Source organism: Ictidomys tridecemlineatus, chromosome 7 (assembly GCF_052094955.1).
Source record: "Ictidomys tridecemlineatus isolate mIctTri1 chromosome 7, mIctTri1.hap1, whole genome shotgun sequence".
Taxonomy (NCBI): domain Eukaryota; kingdom Metazoa; phylum Chordata; class Mammalia; order Rodentia; family Sciuridae; genus Ictidomys; species Ictidomys tridecemlineatus.
Window position 1 is genome coordinate 86069843 of NC_135483.1, and position 24816 is coordinate 86094658.

At 38.2% G+C, this 24816-nt stretch overlaps 2 pseudogenes; one reads left to right on the forward strand and one right to left on the reverse strand.

Annotated features, from left to right (window-relative positions):
• Positions 1-459: 459 nt before the first annotated feature.
• Positions 460-2084, forward strand: LOC144365710 (SNW domain-containing protein 1 pseudogene; annotated as a pseudogene).
• A 3153-nt stretch (positions 2085-5237) lies between these two features.
• Positions 5238-6757, reverse strand: LOC144365711 (ornithine decarboxylase pseudogene; annotated as a pseudogene).
• Between the last annotated feature and the right edge of the window lie 18059 nt (positions 6758-24816).

The following is a 24816-nucleotide window of genomic DNA, read 5'->3' on the forward strand; positions in this document are numbered from 1 at the left end:
CACTGGATGCTTCAGCAAAGAATACATGAGATTCCAGCAGCCGACTACACCATGGCTCAGCAAATGAATTCATTAAGAGTGTAAAGAAAGAGTCTACAGAATAAGAGAAAATCTTTGCCAGTCACTCTTCTGACAGGGGGTTAATATCCAGAGTATATAAAAACTGAAAAGGATTCGGGTCCTGCATATGGGGGAAGGTCTTTGAGTAACCGCATGTTTCTTTTTCTTTGTCCACACACCCCAGGCGGTGAACTGGCCTGGAACTCCAAACAACGTGGGCTGAGATCATGGCTACATCTTCTGGCTACCTGCTGTGGGAACTAGGCCTCACTGAAGCTGGGGTCTTCCCTCAGGGTCTTTGTGGCCAAGAGCCATGGCTTTGCCTTGTGTCCTGTGTTCTTCCCTGAAGCATCAGGTGGAGAGGGCACTCCCACCTGCCCAAAGCTCAGCTTTTGATGGGCACCTACTCAGCTGTCTCAAGAGCAGCTTGAGGCTGAAAAAAAAAACAAGATCTCGGAGGTCATGGCAGACCTCACTGGTCTCCTCCCAAAGAGAAGCCTCACCTGGATACAGGTACTGAAAAGGATGGATATCTCAGTTGTTAGAGAATTTTGGAAATGGAAGTTCTTTTCCCGAGATCCATGTGGTGCAGTATCCATTGGATATGAGACCAAAGGGAAAAAATGTCAAATGCACTGGCCATTCAGGTGGATCCTGAGGAAAAATTAAATATAATGCAATTGCTCAAAAATGACAGTCAAAAGACAAGGTCATTTATAGCAAATTCACTGACCTGGTTCCAAAGAAGGTTATGAATATAGATGATCCAGAAAAGACCTGCTGAAGAAGCTATTAAAGAGATAACAGAAAAGTCAAAGGTAGCCTTAGAGAAATCAGTAAGCAAAAAGTTTGCCGCAGTCATGCTAATACCAGCAGCTTATAAACTGGCTCCTGCTCAGGACATCCCCTACACACCATCTCAGCAGGGAGTGGCTTTCAACTCTGGGGATAAACAGATGGTTATTTGAATGATAGAAATGCAGAATGATTCAGTGGTACCTTCAAGATTCAAGATTAATAAGAAAATTCCCTACACCTGTCTTGCATTCTTCCTACACCTGTCATGCATTCTCCTAGTCAAAAGGTTACTGTGAAGGAACAACAAGAGTGGCAGATTCCTCCTTGTACTTCCAACTGGAAATAGGATTATAAATGCAAAGGATTATAAAATTTTATTTGATAAATGTCTAGCTGCTGATGGAAGAGGACTTTGGACAGTAAACATAACAGAGAATTTTGCCAAACTGGCCAAAGTGCTCAACATTGCTGATCGGAAGGTTCATGAAGCTGTGGAAATGGATGCACAAGTAGCATAAGATGGCTCAAAAAATAAAAAAAGAAAAAATATGAAGGAAAGCTTTTTAAAAAATGGCCCCAAAATTCAGAGAGAAAAGAGCAGGATCAAGACCTGTGTGGAAAAAGAGGATAGTTAGGCACATGAGAGAGATGAAATCGGTCATGATAGACAATAAGAGAAACTGCATGACTGGAATATTCTTAGGGCAGCTTTTGATAAGAGGTCAAAGCTGCAGAGAAATGAGAATAGAAATATCAGTGCTTGGTGTACCTAGTCCTTGGAATTCTAATGAAGTGCATTATAACCAAAAGCTTTTCAGCCAATCCAAGGGTATGGACAGTGGATTCCTAGGTGCAGAGAATAAAATTTACAATGTTTATGATCAAGCCTGGAGAGGTGGTAAAGATATGGCCCAGAGTATTTATAGGCTCAGTAAAAATCTGGACAAGAACATGTTTGGTAATGACCTAGAAACCAGAACAAAGACCAACAGATTTGTTCCTGACAAGTTTTCTAGTTTAAACCTTAGAGAGGCCGAGAAGACCAGTTCAGTTGGAATAAAATCCTTAGGGTTTTGACAAGTTTTTGGAAGAAGCCAAACAGCATGGTGGCTGTGAGGATTGAAAATTCTACTTTGAATTATTTAGCTTTTTTAAACAATGGGTTGTGTTTGTGCTTCTTCTACCTTTCAATTCGTACAGAACATACTGCCCCCACACAGTATTAAGACCATTTTGTATGATGCTAGTAGTCTGGGGTAATATTTTACATAAGAACAACTGCTTATAAATAGGTTACCCCAACCATGATGAGAAGGTTGTTCTTACCTAATTAATTTTACAGCTATTGTGATATTTTAGTTTGGAGTGGGGAAAGTAAGATCTTGCTTAGTACAACTGTTTGTTTCAAATAAAAACATTTAGACCCCAAAACAAACAAAAAAACCCTCAAAACACTTAACACCAATAAACAAATAAAATGTTTTTAAAAACCCACTAAAAGATGGGCAAAAAAATCTAATTAGATATTTTCTAAAGAAGAAAAACAAATGAACAAAAAACATATGGAAAAAAATGTTCAACATTTTTAGCAAAATCAAACTATACTAAGAGCTGCCGGGTGCAGTGGCACATGCCTGTAAAACCAGTGACTTGGGAGGCTGAGACAGGAAGATCACAAGTTCAAAGCAGCCTCAGCAAAAGCAAGGTGCTAAGTAACTCAGTAAGACCCTGTCTCTAAATAAAATACAAAATAGGGTTGGGGATGTGGCTCAGTGGTCAAGTGCCCCAAGTTCAATCCCCAGTACAAAAAAAAAAAAAAAACCTAAACTAAGATTTCATCTCACCTCAGAATGGCAATCATCGAGTTAATGATAATTGCTGGCAATGGTGTGGGAAGAAAGGTACACATACATTATTGGTGGGACTGCATATTAGTACCACCACTTTGGAAATGAGTATGGAGATTTCTCAAATGAGCACAAATGAATTCACCCTATAATCCAGATATCCCACTCCTAGTTATTTAGCCAAAAGAATTAAAATCAGCATACTATAGGATAAATACATACCAATGCTTACAGCATGTGATATTAATGTGAGATCTGATGTGCAATGCCCTGGATTCTATGCCAGTAGTGTGCTCGTGCACACATGTGTGTATATACACACACAGAAAAAGGACAAAATTTTTAAAGTGCCACTCACCCCATTGGCATCTTCTCTCTTTAAGAATTCAGTTTTCACATGACCAGCTTCCCATTTCTACTCTTCCCTCAGTATTTTTTCTTCAGTGTTTCCTCATGTTACCCAGTTGTCTTGGACTCTTGGAGGCAAACCTCTGGATCCCTGCCTAGGAAGGAGTAGAAAATGTTAATGTTAACCAGGGCACAGAGAAGCAGGAATGTTGGTACTAGGACACTCTGACTCACTTCCTTCCCAGGTTCCCTGGACTCCTACTCCATATTCAGACCCAGGCTCTAAGCAGTGTGGGCCCAGTGGGAGGCTTACATTAGGTGCCCCTCTCACAGGAGGATCCAAATAGCTCAATCCCACTTGGACTGATGTGTATTGGAGTGAATGGGAGGCTTACATTAGGTGCCCCTCTCACAGGAGGATCCAAATAGCCCAATCCCACTTGGACTGATGTGTATTGGAGTGAATGTAAATACTTATCCTACAGATGAAAGATGTTCTCTCATGGCCAGCCTAGATGGCTGTTAAAAAATGAATGGATAAAGAAATGTGGTATATGTACACTCACACACACACACACACACACACACACACACACACACACACACCACACACATACACACACAGGTTTTACTCATCTATAAAGAAAAATGAAGCTTTGTCATATGCTGGTAAATGAATGCAACTGGAGAATGTCAGGCTAAGAGAAAAAAATCAGACTCAGAAAGTCAAAGGTCAAATGTTTTCTCTCATATGTGGAAAAGAGAAAGAAAAAAAATTAATGATCTCACAAAAATAAAAGGGGATCAGTAGAGTAGAGGTTGGAGGAGTGATGAAAGGGGAAGACCTGGGGAATAAAGTTGACCCAAATATAATATGTTCTACCACAATTTTATATATAACTTTAATGCATAAATTAAAAAAATAAATAGAAGACCAATAGAGTCTAGAAAGGGGATCAGGAGGAGGAAGGAGGGAAGGGAAGGGGGAAGTACTGTGGATTGAAGGAGAACAAACTATGTTACATGCATTTATGAACATGTCACAATGAACCTCACTGTTATGTATAACTATAAGGCACTAATAAAAACACCCCAAAACAGGAGAAAAGTTTTATTTTGTCTTATAATTTAAGAGTTTTAATCCATGGTACTTGGCTTCATTGTTTCTGAGCCTGTGATGAGGCAGAATATCATAGTGTGTATGGTGTGACCAAGGAAAACTGCTTACATTATGGAAGCCAGAAAGCAAAGGGCAAAGACGCTGCTGGAGACAAGATACAGTCTTCCAAGGCATGTTCCCATGGACCCACTTACTCCAACTAGACCCTACTCCCTATGGTCTCCAACTCATTTCAGTAATGTCATCAATTTTTGAATCTATTGGTGGAATAATCAGCCAATGATGTCAAAGCCTTCATTATCCAACCACTTTCTCTGAATACTGCTTTTTTGGGGACCAAGTATTCAACAGATGAGCCTTAAGGGAACATTCCAGATCCAAACTATAACAAAGGACTTAACAAAGGACTTAGAGGAAACTTACCCAGAACATGAGAACATATTGATTATCACATTGATTAAAGCTCTTTTATTATTATCAACACATTTGGAGATTCTGATTTTGTTGTCTAAGGGGAAAAAAAAATGGATACATGGATTTTCTTTGAACACCCTCTAATTTGTTTGAATTTGTTTGTGGCCGAAGCACATAATTGCCCAAACTTCTTTCTTAGATGATACATATGTTCAAAACAGGTAAAAACATTAAGCTTGTGGCCCATTCTACCATTGTTCAAGCTATAAATGCTTGCTGGCAGCTTAGAGGGCCCTATTTAATAGCTTGTTTGAAAAATGAATAAAAATCTATATAAAACAAATATCCAAATAGTTTCCATAGGAACACAGATCAGTGTGACCCCACCTTCTAGTTTTCCATGTTTCTAGCACCTGTGCCAAACCTGCACTTACAAAGACATTTCAAATGCAGCAGTAATTAAGTAACATGGTCCCCCCAGATTCCTTGACTTAAACTAACCTTGCAGTTAACATCTACAGAGTGGCATCTATAGCTACAAGCGGAGGCACACACTGCTGCTGCCAAATGGATTTCATGCTGTTTTCCTGAGCACAAGGCACAAGCAGAGTGCTGATGTCCTGCTACTGCACTATTGGAAAACAATAGTTCTAGATTTGCTGCATGCATTGTCATGTTGGTCCTGACATCACATAATAGATTGTTGGCCTCTCAAATCCATTGAAAGTAGAAGCAGTGGCAACAGTGTATGAGCCCATGTTTTAAGAAAACATCTAATTGCCCACATGCATTTCAGGCAGGTCACAGTGCTGGACAATCCATTCAAGGCTATCACATGTCAGTCCCCTATACTGGATTAATGATACTTCTCATCTGGTTTAGGTCTCTTCTGCAGCAGAGGCTTTATACGTGCATGATCATAAAGGATGCAATTAAATGATCTGTGAATACTCCATCATTCACATAATACTTAAAGGTGTATTTACTTGACTCATTCATCATCGGAACCTATCTGTTCCTTTAACATGATTTTTGGCAATGAGATTATCTGCAAGAGTGAAAGCTGAAGCAATATAATAACTGCCTGGCTCAGCTATGTTCCTCACTCCAGAATCCAACAGAAAGTATTTATCCAGTGCTCGGATGATCACACTGGTAATCTCTTCAAACTTAAGCTTCCCATCCTCACATCCAGGAAAGCCTCTACCAATATCAAGCATATACACGCTAAAACCAACCTCAGCTCCCATGTCAAAGACACAGTGGGCATCAGAGATGGCCTGAACTAAGATCTCAGGATCAGTGCACCCACTCCTCACGTGAAAGCTGACACCAATGACATCAATATTTAATTCTTTAGCTAGTTCCAAAAGAAGTCTGCTGGTTTTGGAGTGTGGCACCAAATTTAACACTGAGGTGACAGACTGCTTTGGAATCATCAGAGCTGATCTGCAAACCAACTTTGCCTTTAGATGCACCCTGGCTACTTTCATCAACTCGACTTCTCAGTCAAAAGTCATCATTTGGGCTCCAATACTGGCAGCACATTTAATTTGAGAAGATTGTTTACAAGGATTTGCATAGGTAATTCTCACTGTGCAGTCTTTCTAGCACAGTCGAATCCTGTCCCAATGGCAGGTAAGATCTTCCCTATGTCTCTGTTATCATTGCATTTTACTGCATGAAAGGGGGTGGCATGAGGAAGAGCTTTTAACCATCTTAGATATTTCTTTAGAATGTCTCCAAGGTCTGCAACATAAAAGGCACCCTTATCATCAGAAGAAGACACTCATTAATTTTGTGGTTCAGAATGTCCTTGACAGTAAAGCCTTCCTCAAGGAAGTGGCAGTGGAACTCTTCATTAGTAAAGCCGTTCACGGATTCTCCATTTGCCTCAGAAATGCAACAAAATGGAAAACTAAGAGATGAACTTTAAAATTTAAAGAAATTATTCCCAGCTTCTTACAAAGGTAATTCTCCAGGATTTCCAAATCCCGTGTCCTTGGACCAGCAGTGGAAATGTTCTGCCCGCCCTCTACCCCCAGACTTCGGCAAGGAGAAGGAGCGCCCAGCTCCTGCACCTGTCAGGGCAGCAGAGGTACACAGATAGGCACAGGAGCACAGAGCTTGGAGGAGCGAAAGGCCTCCAGGAACTTCCCACCAGCAACATGCTCCAAGACCGCAGCCGGCGCAGCTTGGAGCAGGTGGGTGCCACAAGGTCCCCTCGGCCGGGCTGGCACCGCGAAGACACCTGGGCTCCAGGGAAGTGGCTCGCCAAGGTTACCGCCGTGGAGGGCTCCGCCACCGCGTGTCCTCACCTCTCAAGTGTCCCTGGCAGGCAGAGCAGACGGGTGCTGGCGCGGACCGCTGGACACTTCCCGCCGCTCACTCACCTCAGAGCGCCTGGGCAGCAGGCCCCAATGAGATGCCACAGCCTACCCCTGCTGCGAGGAGCTGAAGTAGGGAGCAGGACTTGGCCTCCCGCCGCCGCCGCTGCACATCTGCAGCCTGGCTCCCCGCCTGACAGAGTTGCTGGCCCAAGGTGGTTACTAGAAAATTAAGCATATCTTTAGATTTCCTTGTCCTTTTCTGGCATCCTTTGTGGATTTTTTAAATGGCAACCTCTTACCTCTGCTGTCATTATTGTGTTTTCTATAGTTCCTGTCTATGAATGTTTAGCAATTCTAGATATTGGCTTATTATCTTTTTTAGATTGATTTATTATCTTTTAGTTTCAAAACACTAAAGTATGCCTCAAATACATTGTACCATGCCCATTAATGTCTCTGGTAACACTTGGTTGTTGATTAAACTTGTATTTTGATGTGTTTATAATGTTTTCTGGATTCACAGATTGGCTTTGTATTCTCATTTTTCTTCTTTTGACCTTTAGTCTTTCTGGAGTTCAATTCTATATCCAACAAAGTGAATAAATAAATTAACAAAAGGGAAAAAAAACAAAAATATCTTCTGTACAAGTCTTCTATAGTAAACCCATGTAGAAGAAAGGCAGGGAGTAGAAAATCACCATTGGAACCTCATGACAACATTGCTGCTGGCCACATCTATTGACTTACTTTCTTTCAGTAAGCGGATAGAACCAAGGGGGTGCTTAACTGCTGAGCCTCATGCCCAGCTATTTTTATGTTTTATTTAGATACAGGGTCTCACTAAGTTGCTCAGGGCTTTACTAAGTTGTTGAGTCTGGCTTTAAACTTGTGAACCTCCTTCTTCAGCTTCTGAGCCATTGGGATTACAGGCATGGGCCACCACACCTAGCATGTCTTTTTGTATCATGCTCCCCTGATGTAATTGGATGAAGATGGTATATTATCTCAGTGACATTCTTCCAAAAAATCGAAATTCCTCTGCAAACCTCAGTCTATCTTGAGAATAATTTGAGTGACATTTTGCAAACAACCTGACCAATATTTTTCAAAGGGTTAGATTAAAAACAACAAGGAGAAATTTTTAAAATTTTATTTTTAATTGTAGATGGATACAATACTTTTAAAAAATTTATTTATGTGGTGCTGAGAATTGAACCCAGTGCCTCACATGTGCTAGGCAAGAGCTCTGCCACCAAGCCACAACCCCAGCCCCAACCCAGGAGAAATTAATGAGTGGTCACATTGAAGAAACTTGAGGAGACATGATGACGAAATGCAATGTGGCTTCTTAAGTGGCATCCTGGAACAACAACAAGAAACAAGGCATTAGTGGGAAAATTTAGTAAATGTGAAAGTTTAGCTAATGACGATGCACAGATGTTAATTCTTTGTACTGAAAACAGTACTGTGTGACATAGGAGAGTATGGGTAAAGAATATGTGAGAACTCTCTGTACCATATTTGCAACTTTTCTGCAAACCTAAATTTATTTCAAAATAATTTATTGTTTAAAAAGTCAATACTTTAGATATCATACAAGAAACCTCAGGGGAATTTGCCTTAAAAATGTAGAGGGCATTTTCAAGATTGACAAATTTGACTAAATAATATTTCAAACAAAATTTAGCTAAATAGACAATAGCCCATGCAGGATCCAGGATTTCAGTAGGCCTACCCTGTAGATCAGATACTGCCAGAGCCTAGCCCTTGGTGCAGGACTACCCCTTCCTACCAGCAGACTACTGGGAGGTCAAGTACAGTGGCCCAGACCCACCCACTCCAACTTACGCAGGTCCCAGACCTAGGATGCAGTAGCACTCATCCAGGGACACCAGAATCATCTGGAAGCCCAACATCAAGTTGCAGTACTGACAATCTGCACAGGTACTACAAGAATATAGGGAAAAACTGTAATATCTCAGATCCACACTGCAAGAATGGAAGACACATAGACAACATGAAAAAAAAAAACCAAGGAAGGAAAGTGCCCCAAACAAACCAAGATACTATAATAACAGAACCTATGAACAGTAAAGTTGATGAAATATCAGAGAAGGAGTTCAGAAGGTTCATAATTAAAATGTTCTGTGAATTAAAGAATGAACTAAATGAGCAAATACAAGCAAAAAATGGATCACTCCAACAATGAGAGAAGAGAGCAAATACAGGTAGCAAAAGATTACTTCAAAAGAAAGATACAGACCCTGAAAAAAATAGTCAGAAATTTTTGAAATGAAGGATATAATAAATCAAATAAAAAACTCAATAGAAAGCGTAACCAACAGACTAGATAACTTGGAAGAAAGAACATAAGATAATGAAGACAAAATATACAATCTGGAAAATAAAGTTGATCACACAGTGCAGAAAGTGAGGAAACCAAGAACAGAACATCCAAGAATTATGGGACAGCATGAAAAGACCAAATATAAGACTTTTTGGGATACAAGAAGGCATAGAGTTTCAAACCAAAGAATGCACAATCTCCTCAATGAGATAATACCAGAAAATTTCCCAAGCATGAAGAATGAATGGAAAAACCAAATACAAGAGGTTTGCAGGACACCAAATGTACAATATTACAACAGATCTACACCAAGACATATTATAATGAAAATGCCTAGCATACAGAATAAGGATAGAATCTTAAAAGCTGCAAAAGAGAGGAATCAGATCACTTTTAGGGGGAAACCAATTCATATCTCAGCAGATTTCTCAACCCAAACCCTCAAAGCCAGGAGATCATGGAACAACATATACCAATCTCTGAAAGAAAATGTATGCCAACCAAGAATCTTATATCTAGCAAAACTAAAATTTAGACATTCACAGACTGAAGGTTAAGGGTTGGGAAAAATCATACCACTCACATAGACTGCGGAAGCAAGCAGGAGTTTACATCTTCTAATAACAAATAAAGTAGACTGCAAACTAAAGTCAATCAAAAAGATAAAGAAGGACACTACATACTACTCAAGGGAACCATACACCAACAAGAATTAACAATTATAAATATATATGCCCCAAACAATGAAGCAGCTATGTTCATCAAACTTTTCTCAAGTTCAAGAGTCAAATAGACCACAACACAATAATTTTGGGTGACTTTAACACACCTCTTTCATCACTAGATAGGTCTTCCAAACTCATACCCTATTTGAATCAAATGTATGATATGTCAAGATCATTGTATTGTCTTGAGCAACTAATAAAAAGAAGCTGAACAAAGAAACTATAGAACTCAATAATACAATTGATAACTTAGATTTAACTATGGAAATCAATAAATGTAATTCATCACATCAATAGACTTAAAGATAAGAATCATATGATCATCTCAATAGATGCAGAAAAAGCATTTGACAAAATACAGCACCCCTTCAGGTTCAAAACACTAGAAAAACTAGGGATTACAGGAACATATCTCAACATCATAAAGGCTATAATGCTAAGCCCAGGCCAATATCATTCTAAATGAAGAAAAATTGAAGACATCCCCTCTAAAAACTGGAACAAGACAGGATTGCCCTCTTTCACTACTTCTATTTAACATAGTTCCTGAAACACTGGCCAGAACAATTAAACAGACAAAAGAAATTAAAGGGGGGAGGCTGGGGTTGTGTCTCAGAAGTAGAGCACTTGCCTAGTATGTGTTGAGGCACTGGGTTCAATCCTCAGCACCTATAAAAATAAAAAAGATATAAAAATAGTGGAAAATTAAATTAAAAAAAGAAATTAAAGGGATACACATAGGAAATGAAAAATTCAAATTGGCACTATTTACTGATGATATGATTCTATACCTGGAAGACCTTAAAGTTTCACCAGAAAACTCCTAGAACTAGTAAATGAATTCAGCAAAATAGAAGGATATAAAATCAACACCTTAAGTCAAAGGCATTTCTGTATGTCAGTGACAAATCCTCTGAGAAGAAAATGAGAAAAACTACCCCATTCTCAATAGCCTGAAAAAAAAATACTTGGGAATCAATTTAACAAAAGAGGAGAAAGATATATATGATGAAAATTACAGAGTCCTAAAGAAAGTAATCAAAAAAGACCTTAGAAAATGGAAAGATCTACCTTGCTCTTGAATAGGCAGAATTAATATTATCAAAGTGACCATACTATCAAAAGCACTATACAGGTTGATTGTAATTCCAGTCAAAATTCCAATGACATTCCTCATAGAAATAGAAAAAGCAATCATGAAATTCAATTGGAAAAATAAGAGACCAAAAATAGCTAAAGCAATCCTTAGCAGGAAGAGTGAAGCAAGTGGCATCACTACACCAGACCTCAAACTATACTACAGAGCAATAATAACAAAAACAGTATGATATTGCACCAAAACAGATGGCCAAGCAGAATAGCAGACACAAAGACTAACCCACAAAATTACAATTATTTTATAATAGACAAAGGTGGCAAGAAATGCATTAGACAAAAGATAGCCTCTTCAACAAATGGTGCTGGTAAAACTGGAAATCTATATGCAAGAAAATGAGTTTAAACCCCTATCTCTCACCATGCACAAAACTCAAAATGAATCAAGGACTTAGAAATACAACCAGAGACCCTGCATCTAATAGAAGAAAAAGTAATCCCTAATCTCCATCATTTGGAGATAATAAGACTCCTTGGCACAAAAATTAAAATCAAGAATCAATAAATAGGATGGACTCAAACTAAAAAGGTTCTTCTCAGCAAAAGAAACAATCTGTGAGGTGAATAGAGAACATACATCTTGGAATCAAATATTTACCCCTCACACATCAGATAGAGCACTTATCACTCAAAAAGATAAACACCAAAAAACAAACAAACAAACAAAAACAACAAGTAACCCAATCAATAAATGGGCCAAAGACCTGAAGAGATACTTCGCAGAAGATGATGTATAATCAATCAACTAATACATGAAAAAAATGTTCATCATTACTGGCAATTAGAGAAATGCAAATCAAAACCACTCTAAGATTTCATCTCACTCTAGTGAGAATTGCAGCTATTAGGAAGACAAACAACAATAAGTGTTGATAAAGATGTGGGGGAAAAGGTACACTCATACACTTCTGGTGAGATTGCAAATTGGTGCAGCCAATATAAAAAGCAGTATTGAGATTTCTTGGAAAATTGGGAATGGAACAACCATTTGATCCAGCTGTCCCTGTCCTCGGTCTATATCCAAAAGACTTAAAAACAGCATACTAGAGGGACACAGCCACATCAATGTTTATAGCAGCACAATTCACAATAGCTAAACTGTGGAACCAACCTAAATGTCCTTCAATAGATGGATGGATAAAAAATAAATGTAGCATATGTACCCAATGGAATATTACTCATCAGTAAATGATGGATAGAGTTAGAGAAGATAATGCTAAGTGAAGTTAGCCAATCCCAAAAACCCAAATGCTGAATTTTTTCTTTCATATAAGGAGGCTGATTCATATTGGGATAGGGAGCGGGAGCATGGGAGGAATAGACGAACTCTAGTTAGGGCAGAGGGGTTGGAGCAGAAGGGAAGGGGCATGGGATAATTAATGATGGTGGAATGTGATGATCATTACTATCCAAAGTAAATGTATGAAGACATGAAGTGGTATGAATATACTATGTATACAACCAGAGATATGAAAAATTATGCTCTATATTGTAATAAGAATTGTAATGCTTTCTGCTATCATACATACATAAAAAGATTTACATTAAAAAATTTAGGTAAATATATTAGAATTAAAATAAATAGCCAGAAGTCCAAATTATTAGTTATCTAATGCAACACACAGAAAAATTCCTGGAAACACATTCAGGACACACCTGAATAGAGACAGGTGCTTCCTTTCTTGCTTTTTTAATATTTATTTTTTATTTGTAGTTGGACACAATACCTTTATTTTAATGTGGTGCTAAGGATCAAACCCAGAGCCTTGCACATGCTAGGCGAGTGCTCTTACTGCTGAGCCACAATCCCAGCATAGAGGTGGGAAGGAGAGGGGGTGGGAAGAGGAGAGAAATAGAGAGAGGAGAGAGGAGAGGGATAGAGAGAGAGGGAGAGAGATGCTTTCTGTGAGCTTGAAACAGTTTCCCTTCAAAGCCTGTTGCTAGCATCCATCTGCTTGTGTGTTGCTCCTTGGTGCTAGGTGTGTGAGGTGTACTTAGTCACTCCAGTCATCGTCCACGTCTTGCCTTGCAGCCTTCCCTCCAAGACACTGGTCAGGAGAAACTGAGTCAAAGACAAATTGAAACATGAACCTTCAGAATTTTGAGTGTTATCCATTCCTCAGCCCCTTGTCTGTCCCTCCCCCACCAACATTTATATGTTGAAGGCCTAATCCCCAAAGCCACACTTATGAAGTTAGGGCTTGCAGTTGTGAAGTTAAGGCTTTTGGTAGGTAATTTAGTCACAAAGGTGGAGTTCTCACGAATGAGGTGGTAATCTTCTCATGAAGGTGGTAATCTTCTCTCTCTCTCTCTCTCTCTCTCTCTCTCTCTCTCTCTCTCTCTCTCTCTCTTTCTCTCTCCTGTGTGAGGACACAAAGAGAAGCCTGGGTCTACAATCTGGGGTGAAAGTACTCACCAGAACCCAGCCATGCTGGCCCTCTGATCTTGTACTTCTAGCCTCTAGAAAGGTCAGAAATCTATTGTGAATTGTGCTGCTATAAACATTGATGTGGCTGTGTCCCTGCAGTATGCTGTGTTTAAGTCCTTTGGGTATAGACTGAGGAGAGAGATAGCTGGGTCAAATGGCGTTTTTTCCTTCCCAGATTTCCAAGAAATCTCCATACTGCTTTTCATATTGGCTGCACCAATTTGCAGTCCCACTAGCAGTGTATGAGTGTACCTTTTTCTCCACATCCTTGCCAACACTTACTGTTATTTGTCTTCATAATAGCTGCCATTCTAACTGGAGTGAGATGATATCTTAGAGTAGTTTTGATTTGCATTTCTACAGGGAGAAAACCACATCAATGTTTATAGCAACACAATTCACAGTAGCTAAACTGTGGAGCCAACCTAGATGCCCCTCCATGGATGAACGGATAAAAAAAAATGTGGCATATATATACACAATGAAATTTTACTCAGCAATAAAAGAGAATAAAATCATCTCATTTGCAGGTAAATGGATGGCGTTGGAGAAGATAATGCTAAGTGAAGTTAGCTAATCCAAAACAAAAACAAAAACAAATGTTGAATGTTTTTTTTTTTTTTCTGCTATAAGGAGGCTGACTCCTAGTGGGATAAGAAGGGGGAACATGGGACAAATAGATGAATTTTAGATAGAGAAGAGGGGAGGGAGGCAAAGAGAGGAGGCAGGGGATTAGCAAGGATGGTGTAATGTGATGGACATCAATATCCAAAGTACATGTATGAAGACAGGAATTGGGTGTCGACCTACTTTATATACAAAGAGAGATATAAAAAAATGTGTAATAAGAATTGTAATGCAAAAAAACAAGTACATGTATAAAGACATGAATTGGCATGAACATACTTTATACAAAGATATGAAAAATTATGCTCTATACATGTAATAAGAATTGCAATACATTTTGCTGTCATGTATTTAAAAACTAAAATCAACTTAAAAAAATCCCAATGGGCACACTCAAAAAAAAAAAAAAAAAGAAAAGAAAAGAAAGAAAGGTGAGAAATCTTTAAATGTCTGTTGTTTCAGCTATCCAGGCTATGGTATTTGTTGGAGCACCCTGAGCTGACCAAAGCAGGGGGCAATAACAGCAAATCAAATAGACCACTTGAGGACAAAGTGTTGTAGGAGCCTCAGCCTGAGCCCACATGGTTCTAAAGGCATAGGAATACTCTTAGAGGGAACGGAGGTGTTAGCCAGGTGCTGCTTTCAAGGGTGACAGCTGCAGGAGAGACAACATATATTCTCCCCAACTGTTGCCCTGTCTGCAGCTTATCCAGCCTCTTCCTCAAGAAGGGCCTTGTTGCCAAGGCTCTTGCAACTATTCTAGTGTGAATGACAACATTTTGTCCCCAGCAGGGAAGGAAAACCCAAGGTAGATAACCTGTATGATATAAAAAAGATTTCAAGCCCCAGGCAAGCCCTTCTATCTAGGTCTTACTGGGGCCTCACTTTTTGGTGGTGGCAAACCCACAGAACACTGCAGATGTGTTGTGCCCTGAAGCTCATCTTTTTTTCTCTGCAATCAACTGATGTACCTTGCTTATTTCTGCTATTTTCTCAGTCTCTAAAATATTGGGCCTTCTTCAGGTGATTTTCAATGGTTGCATACATTTAGTTCTTCCTTTATTCACTTCCCTGTAAATCCTTTCTTTTTAAAAAAATATTATCCTTTTTATAGATGCATGATAACTATATGTAATAATAGAATTCATTATGCAATATTCATATATGCACATATCATAATTTGATCAATCTCATCCTCAGTACTTTCCCTTGCCCTCCCCTCTTTCTTCACCTGATATGCTCCCTCTATTCCCCTGATCTTCTTTCCATTGTCATTAGTAGTTGTACTGGTGGCAGTAGTAGTAGTACATTATAATAATGTATATAAACTAGATTCATCATGGTATATTCATACATGGACAGCATATATGGTAGACTTTGTTCCCCAATACTTTCTCATGCCCTCTTCTTTTTCCTATTTATCTATCATTTTCCTCTATTCTGTTGGTCTCCCTTTTATTTCCCTGTGATTCCTTTTATTATTCCTTTTTTTTCAAATTCTTCCTTTTTGAATCCATTTCTTTTTTTGCACTCCTATTATGTGTCCCACCTCAACTTTCAATTAGACTTCTGCAGTCATTTTTCAATTTATCTCAGTACATCCTAAGTATTGCTTAAAGCAGACAAACTTTTTCATAATGCATGGTTTAATCGACTTATTCCCCTGGTCCACACATTGCAATGCCCCACACCATCTACCACAGCTCTTCTAAATGCCTCAGTGCATGTTTCCAGTTCTCCTATCCATTGTATCTAGCACTCTTCCTAACCTGATTTATGCTGCTTCTCAGTCTGGTTTGGTTTCTCTGGGTTAAGAGATAGTAATTACATCAGCTTTCCCCATGATGAAACAAAGAGCTGTATATTAATTTATTCTGCATTTAGTTCACCTTTCTCCTTCGAGAACCATGCAGAACTCAGGTCATGATTTCAAGCCTCAGGCAAGCCCTATGGACACAGACCTCCCCATTTCTGGAATGAACCTAGCTGGGTTCCGCACTTCCTCAGTATGTCTGTCACATACTAACTCTCTGTAAAGTCAGAAGAAATGACCCCTGAGTGTGAAAGAGTGGACAGGTCTCTCCCTGCCTGGTACTACAGTCTTGTGGATCTGCCTATAGAAATGCAGCACACACTTAAGTTTATCAAAACTGCCAAATGCCAATGTCTCGGCTTGGCACAAGATCACGAGCCACCACACAGCTTTGTAGGTTCAAACGGCAATTCTTTATTCCCGAACTCACACCGCCTCCACACAGGTTCAGGGGCAATCTCCAATCTCCTGCACAATTCACATCCTAAATACTTTCTCTTTAGGAGAACTCAGCAGGAACTCAGGCAGCAGGCACGCCCTACTCCCAGCAGGAATAATCTTCAACCTCCAACTTCCCTAAAACTCTTATTGTCACGCCCTAAACCCAAGGATGGGGATACTTCCTGCAGGGTACACCCTAATCCTGGATCCATCCTGGTCATTGAGCAGGGTCACCTTTCTCAAACACACAAGCAAGGTCGCAGCAAATTTCCAAGGCAAGTCCATTTAACATGGGGTACGCTGGCAAGGATTACGATGCATCATTCCTACTTGGTAATGGCTCTCAGCACAAAACAGCTGTGAGTTTTAGTGCATGGTGTACAGTGGCAGAAGAATGTGACAGTCTGGCAATGAGGACATGGAGTGGTGAAGAAAGGTTGGGTATGTGATGGTGGCCAACAGCAAAAGTACTTGCCACTTTCTAGGGGCTGCAACTACTGACAGAAGCAAAAAGTGGTGGCCTAGGGCAGAGACATGCAGCACACCATAGGTGCTGCACTCCCTGGTAGTGTCATGCACTCTGTTCTGCTCCACCTCACTCATTGCAGAAGCCAGAAGGAGAGGAGGAGTTCAGGTATCTTCATCTCATAGATAGTTATCACACTACATAGGTTGCTCAGCTGGTTCATTTAAAAGGTTTTCCCTTTTAAATATTTAATTAAGATATTTCTTATTATCTCTTGGTAGAAAGCATATCCCTAGCTGTAAGTTGAGGTATGCTGTCTATAAATGGGATGCCCACTACTCTTCTCCACTGGCAAATTGAGAGAATAGAGCACTTCTTGCTCAACATGTGTTTTTGCAACTCCTGCACCAGCTTAATTCTCTCTCTTCTACTGCTTTTTCTGAACTAAGCTTGTCAGCTTTGCCTCTCTTTTCTCCATGTCTTATCCCTCTCCACAGACCTGTCCTGATGCTGCAGATACTGCCCTTTGTGTAACAAATTCTTTTCTGTTTTTTGTTTCTAGTAACCAAAATTTTCAAATTCCTACAATGCTCTGATAGCTCAGTATTCTGAATCAGTTCATTCTCTCTCCCACCCACCTCTCCATTATGCAATTTTCTCACTGCTTTGATTCCAAACTGTGGAGTTGAAACCTGCAGCCTCCCTCACTTTCACCATCTTGATCCAGTCCTGTAGAGAGTTTTGAAAGGATTCTCTAAGGGCTGCATCTTCAAAGAAATTTGAGACTCATTTGCCTGCATGCACACATTGTTTCCATTAAAACTTATCTGTTAAATATTGATCATTTCCAAGTCTTGATTTGTGAAAGCAACCAGGGAGCTTGGATGCCTGAAACATGAACTACCTGCTGGACATGTGAACCAGAAGCATGTGGATGGAGTAGGACATCAGTGGTTGGAAATCAGGCAGTTAGAAAAGAACTGAACTATAGAAGGGTCTCATATAACATTGAAATCAGAGATTTTCTTCTATGTGGGCTGGAAAATGTTAAGCCAGGAGAATGTTCCTAGAGAATTACAAGAATAAAGGTAAGAAATGACTTTTTAAAAACCATTTAGCTATAAAGAATTTGTGAGAGAGTTAAGTGAGCATAAGGCACAATGTATTTACATAGAAAAAATAATATTTTGGTTACAATTTAAATCCTAAAAGCCCTCTTCAAAGGCCCATATATTAAAAACTTGGTCCTCAAGTTGGCATATTTGAAAGGTGGTGGAATGTGGAAGTAATGGGGCCTTTTGAGAGGTCTTTAAATATTTGGAGTGTGCCCTAAAAAGGATTATAGGACCCTGGTCTCTTCCTCTTCCATGTTGTGTTTTTATTTCCAGGTCATGAGGTGACCTGTTTTGTTCCACCACCTATTCCCATCAGTATGTGCTAACTCATCACAGTCCAAAACAATGACATTTATGGGTCAGGCATCTATGAAACTGTGAGCCAAAAAAAAAAAAATTTTTACTCTTTTGGTACAGGAAATTGAACTCAGGGATGCTTAATCACTGAGCCACACCCCCCAGCCTTTTAAAAATTTTGAGACGGATCTCGCCTAGTTGCTTAGGTCCTTGTTAAGTTGTCATGTTAAGTTATGATCCTCCTGCCTAGGTCTCCCAAATTGCTGGGATTACAGACATGTACCACTGCACCTGTTTAGCCCTCGGCCAGTACAGGCTTCATAAATGAAGGTTCACAGCGTGAGAAACCTCTAGGGACTTTTGAATTAAAGAGACAGACTCTAATTACCTTTAAACCAGCTCCAGGAAGGCTTCACCTAGCTCCAGCCTCCAGCCACCTATTATGGTAGCAAGGTTTACTGAAGAGGCTAGCAGGAGAGAGAGAACACGCCAGGGAGTGGACTTTTATTTAGGAACAAAAATTTCTGGGGAAAATCCCATCCAATGAAGATTAAGGGGGGCAGTGTCCCAAGGTCAAGGGTGATGATTGGGTCTTCTGGGTAGTGGCCAGACACACCTTCACACAGACAAGCTCTCGGACCTGAGAAGGATGGGGAAAGCTCTGGACACAAGATGTGCCTAAGCGCCTCTCGCCCAGCCAGCAAGGTAACTCAAATCACATGCGAGGATGGCCTCCCACACATCTGACCAAAAGAAACTTTTGATCATGATAAATTGTACTACCTTGAGTATTTGTTTAGTAACATAAAGCTAACAGAAGTACTGTGTGTAAAATGTCTTTTACCTGTCCCTGTCATCCTTTATTTTTTTCTCAATGTTTTTCTTGAGTCAATGATTTTCAGGATGACTTCCAGAGCCAAAAGACCCCTGCAGTTTGCCTTTCGGTCATGGAGTGGGCATGGATGATACAGACTTTTCAGCTGATTCAGCTAGAAAAGTTCCATGTTTATTTCCTTTTATATATTTTTTGGTTTTGCAGAGTTTTTTTGAAGCTAAAAAAACAGTCAGACACAACCACTGGCTCTAGATGGTCCCATTCTATTTCATTCTTCCAGTTACACAAGTGATACTGAGGATCAAAAATTTGTGTTTGTGCTACAGAGAAAGATTTCTGATTCTTCAGTTCTTCTTAGGAAATTATTTTATGAAGGAATGAGATGATGGTTTGAACATGGAGAGAGGGGTTAAAAAATGATCGGTTCTTTCCCATCATTGTGAATCTGTTCCTCAGAGATGACTTACAAAATTGCTTTTCTTCCTGCCCAACTTACCTTTTTTTGATTTTACACTGATAGAGAGAAAATGAATGCATTCTTCCAATGAGTCAGGTGGGAGTTTTCAGAAATGAAGACCACTCTTCAGCAGCTGCTCCCAGGAAACAGCTTATTGCTTTTGTGTTTGTCAGTGATCCATTCCTTGAGTACCAATTACTATCTATTTTTGTTTGTGACACTGCACTAAAGGCATAAGGGATTAATGAATGAGGCACACATCTGTGCTGTTCATTTGTGAGTTTTGCTGTCTGTGAGCAACTCCATATCAGTTTCAGGGATCAATACTGAGATGTACTCAATTATCAGAATGTACTTTTTAAATCAATCAACTTTCAAGTAGTGCACATTTGGGAGGAAAGTCTTCACCATGACATCATGGGTTCCCCTTCACAAGAAAAAGAATACTGGAACTCAATATACAAAATGGATATTTAAAATAAACACACATATCTTTTAGTATAAAAGATATGTCTGCTATTTAAAAAAAAATTGAGGTAGAGGTGAAAATTTTAAACATAGGTTAGATGTAAGTTATATAGTTTATCTACCAGAAGATTATCTATGTTATAATTAACATAATCAATAGTATATAACATAATTAATATAATTCAATATTGCTTGCAACTTCTCTCAACATACAAGCATAGAAATTTGTACAGAAAATAAACAAACAAGCAGTATTGAAAATTATAACCATAACTATAAAAACTCACATTTATTGAGCTCTAGTTATGTTTGTGTGTTTGTGTGTTTGTGTGTGTGTGTGTGCGCTTTATTTTTTGTTTTTATACCTGAGACTGAATCCAGGGGAGCTTAACCACTGCTACATCATCAGCCCTTTTAAAATATTTTATTTAGAGACCGGGTCTTGCTAAGTCTAAAGCTTAGGTCCTTGGTAAGATGCTAAAGGTGGCTTTGAACTCTCAATCCTTCTTGTCTCAGCTTCCTGTGCCACTGGGATTACAGTCATATGTCATCATGCCCAGCCAGAGTGGCTTTTGAATAGCCAAATATACACAGCAAAATAACTATGTGCAAGAGAAACTGGTAAGTAGTGGTATACAGGCATGAGATAGGGATATGAATAGCAAGTAAGAGACATATAAGTCAAAAGATGGCTCTGAGGTTTAACAAAGGGAACTAGAGGGTGATCCAGCAGCTGCAGCAAGGTACAAAGCAAAAAGAAGTGATTTGGAAAATTAGGTTTGTGTCACAGATGTCTGAGCTGATGCCAATTTTGGGGAGATGACATGAAACATTTCTAAGTTTGTCTTTTTAAGGGGAAGCAGTTCATTTTCTAATTGGCCAAATCAAATTCTATTCTTCAGAATTTTAATGGAAACAAATTTTCATTCTCACTTAATACAGCATGGCCTATGGAACATATTGAATAAATTTGCTAACATGTTCAATTTATATTTAATTTGCAGTATCTCATTCACTACAAGTCCCTGAAGACTTCTCAGTTCTTTATTAAATTATATCTGCATAACTGAGTCAATAATTTAGATGTGCTTTTAATTTAAGGTCTTATCTGTAATGATTCTTTTGTCTTACATTATTGCTTTTTATGGCAATAATGGCCTATGGCATTTTGTACCACTAACTTTTTACTTCTCATTACTCTATATCCAAACTTAATTCAAGAAAATCTAGCTAGAATTAACTTCTGGATCAGCACATTTTATTTTGAGGAGGTGAGGAATATGTCAAAAAAGAGTTTCTCCACAAGGGAGAAATAAAGGTAAGGTTGACCAAGACATCACTGCAGCCCAGTTCTCAAGGTCACTTCTAAGCCTTGTTCTCTCTGTGAATCTAACTCCTAAGTATTTTTTTATCATTTACCAAGGAAAATTCAACCTTCACCTTTTGATATGACCTTCAGTCCATGAGTAGTGAGTGATTTTGGTGAAATTCCTAAGATTTTTTTTTGGTCTAGCTTTCTACAAACATTTGCTTTCTTCCTTGGGGAAAGGAAACATGAAAGATCAAGATCCATTTCTCTTTGTCTTCCTTCCTGGAGAGATTTCTGATGGCACACATTGCCCGATGGGGGAAAGCAGGGAGTAAATAAACTCTCCCTCAACTTCATTTTGTGAATTAATAAAAGTTACTAATTCTCAGGGAAGTTTAACCAAATTATTTCATAATTTCAAAAAAAATGAAAATAATACTGATGTTAATCAACAGGTGAATGAATTAAGAAACTGAGATATCCACACAATGAAACTTAAGATTTCAACACAATATTCTTTTCATTGATAAAAAGAATAAACTATTGATTCATGCAACATAGATGGAACAAAATCCAGATACTGAATGTGACCTATTCCATGATTACACTTGTACACATTCTGAACATGGAAATACTACAGTAATTATCAGGACTTGGGACCTGGGGAGGGCGTGATGACAGAAGCAAAGCCCAGTGGAAGTTTATAGTAAGGGAACTATTAAATACCATGACTTGGTAGTAGATACGTTGTCCTGTGCCTTTGTTAAAATCCACATAAAATGCACAGCCAATCTATGTTATCTCTTAAATGTTCCATGTTAATTCTAAATAAAGATTCATGTGATGCAGGAATGACCAAAAAGGCATATAAAGAATAACAAATGAACCTAATCCTATCACTGATAAACCACAGAACTACACAGGTGGGGAAGAAAGGAATCAACCTAAGTAACTTAATTTTTTTGACTGGCTATTATAAGACCCAAGACAAAAGGAAATGAGAATAAATATTGATATTGCTGGTTCTTTTCAACATATGTAGTTGCTTTATACAAAGAGTACAGAACTTTGTCAGAAAGAGGAAAAGTGAGCATTCTATGTAACAATACAGAAACATAAAAATGGTCAGGTAAAATGTGTAAATCCTTTTACAAATAGTAGAGCAAGCATATATTTTTGGAAAACTTCAAATGATTTTATTTATTGCTCTGAATAAAATTGTCTCTCATTTTAAGAAGACATCAAAATGAGGATATACCTTTGAATTCAATGAGGATACACTTTTGAATTTGAACTTCTTTTTTTTTTTTTTTTGACAAGAGAATTTGACTTCTTTAAGGAGTAATCCCAGATACTGCGGTCTGTTGAAGAGAGGTCACTCTAGAGCTGTGCTACCCACAGGCCACCTGTGGCCATTTAAATTTAGCTTACTTAAAAGTCAGCAAAATAAATATCTCAGTTGAGTTTTGTCATCCACATTTCAAATGCTCAATAGCCACTTGTAGCTAGGAGCCATCATGTTGAACAACACTCTCAGAAAATTTCCATGATGGCAGAAATGCATATTGCAGTCATTAGTGAAGATTATTTCCTAGATTTACTTAATGATATCTGTCCTATACTTATGCTAAAACCTACTGAGGTAAATATAGTATATAAATCATAAATATTGCTTTTATGAAGGAGTTGGTAGGTGAAATTAATATATACCATATAACATGAAAAATATCTTCATGTATATTTTATTCATATAAAATAAACATTTATTGCCTCTAAATTGCACATAATTGGTGTTTATACATTACTTTGTGTTTCACTTAAGAGTTATGTAATATTTGTAAAGCAGGAGGGGAGTGCTTTAAAATGCAAATAAATAAAGAACAGGGCCAAAACCAGAATATTAAAAAAAAAAAAACATAAAATGTAAATAACAAACATTGAAGAGGAAAACTTTTACTCACAAATGAAACTACCACATGATGGTCAGCTAATAAACTCACTAATCTCCAGACATTTTATCTCCAAAATTTTCTTTGCAGAGTAAAAATGAGATTTTGTTTTCATATGATTTTTTAGAGACAAGTGAAACAATTCATATGTATAAAAAAAAATAGTCAAAACTACCAAGCTAGAAGTCACATGAAAACCCTTCTGATTCTATATCTATAGTTGGTTCCATCCATCTTTGGAGTGTGTGAACTCAGTCAGTATCAAATGCACTTAATGACAATCACTGGCAGGTCTTGTGCCTTTATCAGAGATTCGTGATAAAGAAACCTGAGGAACCAAATTTTCTTTCACTATTTCCAGTCTTATTTTCCTTGGCAAATTCTGCACTACAATTATGTAGGTCATTAGGACACAAATAATGCATTGTATCTTCAAACAGTTAGGGGAACTGTTAAAACAGAAAAGCCTGAATCTGTGTGGCTTCACATAATAGTTGATTATTTCTAATAATTCACATCAATCATTGAGATTTAGCAATTAGATGATAACCAAAACTTGGGTTCCCTGGGAACACAACACCTTTGGGAGCTATATACTCTTTTGAATTTTGCATTATTATTTCTGCCATTTTTTTGAAATTTGTTCCATAATAATTTAACAAGTCTATGTCTTTATAGGAGTAGCCCACCTACATGGAAGATATTTTTAAAGTTTTTGAAATTATTGTTTATTTTTCCAAGTGAACAATATATGAGTCTTCCTCAAATCAAATACAAGTTTTTTATGTATATTTTGTATATTTGTCAAAATAAACCAGCTTTTTATCACAGCTTATTTAAAAATGTATTATTTAGAATGTAATTTTTCTGGATTCTGGGCACATAGTCAATAATTACAGAATGATGAGACTATTGAGAACGTTCTGCTCATTTTCTCTATGCTTCTGCAAAAAAGAAGCAACTGTTTAGTGATGATGTGCACAGTACAATAAAGCTTGTATGTAAATGGGCCCAAGAGACCACCTGATTGCTGAACCTATGCTTGCTACACTAATGGGTAGGAGGAAATGTGTGAAAATATTTATCTCCTTAAAGTGTCTTTTATCAGTGGTAAAACTAAGATTAAATATTGTCAATGGTGTTTAAAAACCTCTTTGAAAATAAAAATAAATAGTATTTAAAGTGAATTTGAATTTTTCTGAAAGCAGGAATTGGAAAGTTACAATTGTTTGCCTCAAAACTTTGTACTTATTCATTTCTTTCAGGTGCTTCAGATTTCTTGATGAATGCAAAAGTTAACCTTTTCCAACAAAGTCCACTGTTGAGAGGAACATGTATTGCATAAAAATTTTTCCTACTATAGAAAAGTATTCTATAAGGTAAAAATGTAAATTACTCTATACATGTTTTCCCAGATATCTTTAAAACTGCGTACGGCAAACAACTCAATGAAAAGACCAAACACCA